The sequence below is a fragment of the Miniopterus schreibersii genome (genome assembly GCF_964146895.1).
Source record: "Miniopterus schreibersii genome assembly, chromosome: 9".
NCBI lineage: Eukaryota > Metazoa > Chordata > Mammalia > Chiroptera > Miniopteridae > Miniopterus > Miniopterus schreibersii.
Genome location: NC_138118.1, coordinates 61,916,945 through 61,925,825, shown reverse-complemented (window position 1 = coordinate 61,925,825; position 8,881 = coordinate 61,916,945).

Sequence of the window (8,881 nt, the reverse complement as noted above, 5' to 3'; positions counted from 1 at the left end):
CACAGCCCAATAATGTACATGGGGAAACGTCCAAGGACCACACAGCTATTTTTATTTAAGAACTTTGAATAATAATAATAAAAACCTATAGGAAGCCCACAATAACAAGTGACCAAGTATCCAAAAACTCATGCGGTCATGTTCTGAAGCAGGTGAGCAGTGTTCAGAATTCTAGTTCCCTAGGAAATAAAGTTCATTCCTACCCCCTGAGCTCTTGGGCTGGATCAGTTATAATGAAGTGGGCTATTGTCAGTTTTTCATTTTTATGATTCAAAAAAACAATGAACTTCTTAACCTTGGAGTTGTCTACTTGATAAATATGATATTCAAGTAGGTAACACTCGCTGTCATCCACCCCTTTATGAAGGACATGACTGACTGTTAATATGCTCGAGCAATTTCCCATTGTCTTAATGAAAATGCAGCAGTGTGTCTAGTTGTCTTTAGTGTGACTTTAGTTGCCACAACCTGGATGTCTCTAGCATAGAACGTTTAATGAGCGCGATCACCCCAGCACAGAATATGTAATGACAGATTCTTTGTAGATTTTTTTTTTTCAGAATTGACTTAGTATTATTTCCTCTCTCTCCCTACACCCAAGCTTTGCAAAGTGCCAGAAAAAAGCAACCCCAAACACCCACTTTGCCAAATTAGTGAGAAGGCAGGATCTGTGAAATGTAGAGATTATTTGCTTTGCACCAGTGGAACACGTCGGCTGCATGCATGCAGCGGCCATGTCAAGCATATGAACATTTTCTAAGTGAAAGGTACAGCGTGTGTCAGTACATCCAGCTTTACATCCAGTATTTATAAAAATAAATACATTTCTAAACAAATAAGACAAGGACAATAAGAGAAACATATTTTGAAAAGCTTAGTACTAACTATTAAGGAGATGGTGTGATGATATTTTGTTCTTGCATCCAGAAAGTGGCAGAATTTCTAGAGATGGAGGGAATGTACATAGTATAATCTAAATTTGTACATAGTATAATCCTTAAAGATGATGCTGTCAGGTGTGTATAAGCTGACAAAATCTGATGCTGTAAGACATGTGTGTAGGTTATTAAGCCATATTATCTCCAGATTTGTCTATGAAACTAACTCAAGTTAAAGGAGCATAGGAAGTGAGTGTTATGGTGGCCAGTCCACCATCCCTTTGATTTCTATCTTGCTAGCACTTATAGAAGCTTCAGAGAAATAAATTCATAGGCTGTTTCTTCTACAATACAAAGAATAGTGTCTGCTTTGGTTTCTATTGCTGTATGACAAATCACCCCAGTAGTTTGTCACTTAAAACAACAACGATCATCTTGTTATCTTATACTTTCTTTGGGTCACAAATTTAGGATGGGTTCAATTCGGAGTATCTGGCTTGCGGTCTTTTTCAAGGTTATAAACAATCAGTAGCTGGTGCCTAAACTGTGGTCTGGAGCAGCTGGGGCTAGCCAGGCATCTCTCCCTATCTTTCTGTCTCTCCGTCTATAAATCTCTTATCTTCATATAGTGTCAGAGGTCCATGTAGTCTCTTCTGGGGGGCCAGTTTGGGCTTCCTCACAGTATGGTGGCCTCAGGGCGGTCTGTTTACATGGAGGCCCAGGACTCATCATGAGTGTTCCATCAAGCAAGGTGGAAGATAGAACATTTTTTACTGACCAAGGCTCTGTAGTCACACAGACTTCTACCACATTTTACTGGCTACAAGAGGTTAATTAGACTTCTTAATTTATTGTGGCAAGATTTAAAAGAACCTGTAGGCCCAGAGATCTTGGCCATCTTTGGAAAATACTGCCACAGTGTCTTTTACTCAGAAATGGTTATCTTGGCTAAATTGGTGATGTGATACTTGGAGTAAAAATTAATATATTCTTTGCTAGTAGATTACAGAGGATGAATCATTATAGTAAAGAAGTAAAAATAATGAAAGAAATCTAGTTGTTTCTTGAATCAGTGAGGCAGGATATATTATTTGTTAGTGGTACCTCCATCCATGGAATCCCAGTAGTTTCTCACACCATGGGTGGGTCTCTGTTACTCCTTCAGCCTCGGGCCTGCCAGAATGCTGAAGCAGACTCACTTTTATGATGAAGTTCCAGCAACAGTGGCAATGACAAAAAAGTGAAGGCCATTTGATTCAGGTAGGTGAGAAAAGAGGAGAACTGATGCTGACATTGAACTGACAGAGGGGATGGGCTATCTCATGCCGGTCTTGTAACCTCTGCTGGTGTCACTGTCCCTTTCTGTGAACCAGAGAGGAGCTCTCCTGACTTGCCTCACAGAACAGTGGTGAAGCGAAGCTATGAAAACTATTTGGGAAACAATCTTCACATACATGATTTTATCTGGATGCCAACTGGGCGATGCAATTATGATACTTGAGTCGGCTTGCCTACATGTCTACGGTGCAGCCTTTGTCCTGGGAAGATGAGACCAAAGACCTACCATCCAGACATGTGCTTTGAATGATTTTTTTTTTCTAGTGGGAATGGTTTGTTGCTAAGCCACCCACATTCCTATGTGACCGTCCTCTCTAACAATGGAATGTCCTCTCTTGGTGGCAGGGTGAGCTAAACCCTTACTAAGGAGGAATAGAATCTACTGAATTTTCTTACACTTTGGTTTATTAACAGAAATTGAGACAGACAAGTCTGATCCCAAAGCTCTGAAAACCTCCAATGCAAATGCCTACTAAAATATGTTGTAAACCCTTGAGAGTCTGCATTACATAGGCATTCCCATTTTTTAAAGTAGAAACGAGAATGTGGTAGTATAAGAAGAATTTTCAGTCTACAGGCATCAGAAGCTCATCTTAGAAGGGTAATACAAACAGACACAGGTTGTTTCACTGCTGTGGAGTCAGAGAAAGCTCATCCTCCGCAAAAGGATTTGGTGGTACCCAGGTAAAGGGCCAGATCACAGATTTCAAAGTACTACAGATTATTTGAGTTGGAAGCCACCTCTTCAAGATCATTGGGGCTGACAAACTGACGCCCTTCTGAATATGATTTTCTGATATCAACACTGCTCCAAAATTCCAACTCTATGGGATATTTAAGGCATGTTTATTGTGGGTCCTCAGAGGCAGGCTGTGGTTGTGGTCAGTTTCTTGATGCAAGGATGGGAAAGGTAATACTTCTTGGTGTTTAGACGAAGATGACCATTTATCTTTGATACTCTGACCTACCTTTCTATTCCCATTAAAAAATTCCTGACTTTTGAGATACTGGGGGGGGGGGGGGGGACAAACCCCAGCTGACCTTAGAAAAGCAGATTAGAAACATAGCAATTATTGCCCAGTTAGGAGATAAGAAAAGTTTCTAATAATCCTTTAAGTCAAATTATTTACTTGCAAGAGGCTCACCTGTGAGGCAAGCACAGCTTGCTGCTTCTGTAAAGTCTCTAACACTCTCCTAAAAGAAGCCGTATTTAAGCAATCATCCATTTATGCCATTTATACCAGCAGATAGCTGCACACCAAGCAACACTTTGTACTTCTCAGAGAAAATTTGAAAGAAACAGATTTTCCTAAAATGGGATTTCAGTGATATTTTGGGTTAAACACAGTGCTTCTATTGTTTCTGTAATTTAGAGTCTTTACTACCAGCAAGCAAAGAAAAGCAATGATTCCAGAGACGTCTTTGTAAGGCAGATAATACAGACTGTGTTTCACACTCCCGTGTTATTCCTAGTGAACAACTTCCACTGAGCTCATTACCCTTGGAAAGAATTTCAACTCTGTGTACTACACTGTTGAAAATTGGGCATAGTAACGAGTAAGATACCCCTGGAATAAATAATATTCTGTGGAGTCAAGATGCAGCAAGGTGGCATAACCCCAGGCTGAAAGGCTGAGCTGCTCCAAATAGAAAATTGACATAAAATGTAGGACTTCGAAACCAACTCCTCCACCCCACCTCGATTTTTACTTAGCAGTTGCTTGCTGTGGTTTCTCAATGTGAGCTTTGTATAAACAGATTAACTTTGTTTCCTAAGTGTTTCCAAAGAGCTGGAAACTAAGAATTAAGTACTGCTTCTGCCCACCCGTCAAAAACCAACAAAGTCTTCCCCAAGCTCAACACCTGTTGTTGGAAATCTAACACACAGTGGCCTTCATATTCTCCGCCAACAGATGTGAAGATGCCCAGAGGTCCCTCAGATGTTTGTGCTTCTGAGTCTCGTGGGGGCACCAGGAAGGGGAGGGAAAATGATTCCGGAATTCCAAAGGTCACTGCTGGATTGAAATAATGAAAATTGCCCACATGTCTAAAAAAACTCTGATGTGATTACTGGAAAGTCTGGCAATCAGACCAAGAAGAACTGACTGGGCTAGAGTTTCATTTATACTTAAAATAAATTAAAAAAAGAAAAAAGAAAAGAGGAAAAGAAAGAAAAGGAAGGTGTGCCAAAAGAGGAAAAGAAAGAAAAGGAAGGTGTGCCAAGATGAGAGAGAAATAATTTTTACATTCTTCGGCCTTCAGGCTACCACAATTAGCAGGTTCAATATAAAATGAAAGAAATATTTACCTGTACCAAAAGGGACCAAGTGTGAACTGTCACCTACACAGTCATTTCTGAAAACAAGTCTAAGAATTTATTTTAGGTAATTAGAGAAAGTAGAAATTAGAGTAAATTTTTTTTTTTTACAACAAAAGACTGATATTTATTTGCATTTTCTTTCAATGCGCCTATGGTGTGTCTGATAACTATTTCGTTACAACTATGTTATTCTAAGGACAGCTTTTCTTTCTAATGTCTCTCTCCTCACTCTTTACTTGAAAGTACTGGGACTCTGCCTCGTGACGCTTACATGATTACATGTGTAAAAACATGTACTTTCTGCATAAAATAAACTTGAGAATTATGTGTCACAACCTCTGCTTTGTAATTTCTTCATTCTCGATTATTTAGAAGGTGACCTAGAGGCTTCATGTGGTATAGCCCATGTGGTTTGGAGGCTCAGTCAGAGCTCAGCTCCAACTCCAGCTCTAGGGTCTTGGGTATGTTTTTCCTTTATTTTTTGTTCCATCACTTAAAGTGCAAGTAAGTGTAGAGTTTAACTGGAAAGCAACAGGCTCTGGGTACGTGCTATGGTTACACAGAAACTGACATCCTACCCTCATAGAGCTTTTAAGCAATTTCATTTCACTGTGCTCCATTCCAGAATAGAAGTGACCACGATGCCACCATATGCCATGGATTACCAGTGTCTGCTATCGCCTTGGCACTCTGCACATACTTCAAACAGAGGCAACCAATCTCAGAATCCTATTTTGAGAATCTATTTGTCATTCCCTATACCTGGTGCTAACTGCTGCCTCAGAGTCTCAGCTGCAATCACAGCACACTCACAAGGTCTAACACTAGTTTAAAACAGGACTAATCCAGTTTCAAGAGATGCCCATCGATCTGTGCTGATTGGAAAGAGCCGATATTTTCTTCTACTAACAATATAGTATTACCTTTCACAGGTAAGTTTTATAAATAATCTAGAATTTACCTCTGTATATTATACAGATTTATTTTTCTCCATAGAATAAGCCAATTTGCCATCAACCTTCCTAAAAATCCATTACTTCCCCACCTATTTGTGATGTCACCTTTATGATATATCAAACTGATATATATGCAGATGTCTGTTCCTAGGCTCTATATTTTATTCCACCTGTCTATTTTTGTTGCTTTTATTATTCTGGCTGTGTAGTGTGCCTGAATGTTTGGTAGACTACTTGTGTACCTTATATTCATCCGTATACATGTCACATTCAGTTTATTAAGTCCTTCAAGCAATCCTGCATGTTCAATCACCAACAGAGGATTTTAAACTGCGACTTAGGGAGGGTGAGTCTGGTTATATTCTGTTTTGCTGAGCAAGGTATACAATTCAAAGATAAGCTGAATCACTCATTTGTCACTTGTGATTTTCCTTGTTCACCATTTCCCACACAATGCCCCATCTCCCTACTCAATAAATATTGAGCAGTGTTATGGGCTGAATTGTGTCTCCCCCGAAATTCGTATGTTGCAGTCCTAACCCCCAGTACCTCAGAATGTGATATATTTAAAGATAAGGTCTTCAAAGAAATAATTAGTAAAAATAAAACTACCATTTGACCCAGTGATCCCACTACTAGGAATATATCCTAAGGAGCCAGAAATGCCAATCAGAAAGAATATATGTACCCCTACGTTCATAGCAGCATTATTTAAAATAGCAAGACCTGGAAACAGCCCAAGTACCCATCAATAGATGAATGGATTAAAAAACTGTGGTACATTTATATAATGGAATATTATGCAGCTGTAAAAAAGAGGCATCTCTTACCCTTTGGCACAGCATGGAAGGACCTGGAGAATATTATGCTAAGTGAAATAAGCCAGGCAGAGAAAGACAAGTATCACATGATCTTACTCATATGTGGAATCTAATGACACTGAAGCATGCAACAGACTGACGTATTTCAGAGGGAAGGGGCAGGGGGAACGAGAAATTATTAACACATGAACTTATATGCACAAAGGCATAGCCCATGGACAGACAATAGTGCAGGGGAGCAGGGTGGAGAGGGTCAATGGGGGGAGAATAAAGGGGACATCTGTAATACTTTCAACAATAAAGATAAATTTTAAATAAAGATTAGGATAAATGAGATCATTAGAGTGGGTCCTAATACGATATGACTGGTGTCCTTATAAGAAAAGGGAATTTGGACAGAGACACATGCAGAGGGAAGACCATGTGAAAAGACAGGGAGAAAATGGCAGTCGATAAGCCAAAGAGAGAGGCCTTAGAAGAAACCAACCTGCCAATACCTTGATCTTGGACTTTTAGTTGCTAGAATGGTGAGAAAATAAATTTCTACAGCTTAAGCTACCCATCCTGTGGTACTTTGTTTTAATAGCCCTAACAAACTAATTCAACTAGGTAATGAAGAAATATTAATTTAAACCCATGCATTAAACTCATGCCCATATGCCTCAATCTTGCTCTGTCCAACTCTGTGGCCCTATTTTCAGTCTTTTTTTTTTTTTTAGGCATAGATATTCTTGTCAACTGTATTTTTGCTGTTCCTCCATGAATATCTATGTGGCACCTCAAAAGCTCAAATGCTCCAAACCTAAGTCATGATGATTTTCTTCAATTCTGCCAACTTCTGGTGGCCTCTATCTTATATAAAGGCCATGGCGAGACCTAGGAGTCACCTTGGACGTCTGCCCCCTTTTAAATACACATCAAAAGAGTCCATTTATCCTGATTATTTCAATCTTGGAACATTTCTTGCCCCTGACCTCTTCCCATTTCAATTACCATGATGCTGGGTCAGGCCCTCATTATTTCTTGCCTGGGCTCTGCTAAAGATGTCTAATTGGTCTCCCCAGCTCCATCATTTTCATTTCTCAATCTATGCTTGATCTATCCCAATATCTTTTAAAACATGTCTGATCATGTGACTCTACTCTTTCATGATACCATTATTTAAATGTAAAAGTTCTAATTCCTTAGGAAGGCATTCAAGGCCTTTTATAATCTGGACCAAACCACCAGTTTAACTTCTTTACTATCACCTCTCTCTCTTTCCAAGTATCTTTCAATCCTGCCACGCCAATCTCTATTCTTCTCCGATACAAAACATACTCACACCTTCATGTCTTTGGTCGTGTTAGTATCTTCCTGCAATGCCTTTCATCCCCTATTTTATTGTTAAAACTTCACACGTTCTTTGAGGCCCAAATAAATTGGTATTTTCTTAAGAAAAGTGTTTTTGGTACCCCCAATGGTGATTGACAGTTTCATACTTCATGTGCCCCATGGTATTTTTTGAGTCTCTTTTCCTTCGTATTTATCACATTTTGTATTAGTTTTGTACTGGGCTTCCCCAGAGTAGGTGATAAGTTCTGTGAAAGCAGGGACAATATTTTTATTTTTCTATACCTGCCCAATATGTAGCACAGAACTTTATACATTACAGGTGACCTGTAAATATTCAGATGAATAAAGGCAGTTTGCCAACTATCAATTCTACAAGAGTTTTAGAAGCACGCCACCATTTAATCAATTTTAGTGCACTCATTTTATGGAAAATATGGCTTATTCGTTCACAGACCCAAATTATTAAAAGGCTCATTTCTTTTTTGGCTATAAAGTAGTATTTAGGAAATGTTATGAAAAATGAAGTGCAAGTTAATCAGAGATGTGAAAATTAAATTTTCCCTGAAATGTCCTCAGAATTAAAATTCAGAGAAACCATTCAGAAGGCAAAAATGTGATTGCATTTGCCAAATTCAAAATATTTTTAGTAATGTTTTATGGTGATTGCCAATCTTCCCAGGGCATAGACATAGACTATGGAAGTAGCAGGAACATTTTCCTAAGTCTAGAGAAAAAGCTACGTGGAGTTGAAAGTAGCCTTACAATTTGAAAGACTATATAGCAAAACATACAGCATTTGAGAAGCAGCCAACACTACATAGACTCAAACCTTTCATTATCTTTACTCTCTCCCCCAATTATTACCATGTACTGCTCAGACAGGATTCTATGAAGTCCTGGCCTAATCCATTAAACATTCCCAAGTGTGGGAGACTTCTGCCTTAGATTTTGTTGTTGTGTTTTGTTTCTTGCTTTTTTTGTTGTTTTTGATTTCACTTCTTTTTTTTCTCTCTATCCCTTCTTTCTTTCTCTCTATCCCTTCTTTCTTTCTTTCTTTCTTTCTTTCTTTCTTTCTTTCTTTCTTTCTTTCTTTCTTTCTTTCTTTCTTTCTTTCTTTCTTTCTTTCTTTCTTCTTTTCCTTTCTTCCTTTCTTCCTTTCTTTCTTTCTTTCTTTCTTTCTTTCTTTCTTTCTTTCTTTCTTTCTTTCTTTCTTTCTTTCTTTCTTTCTTCTTT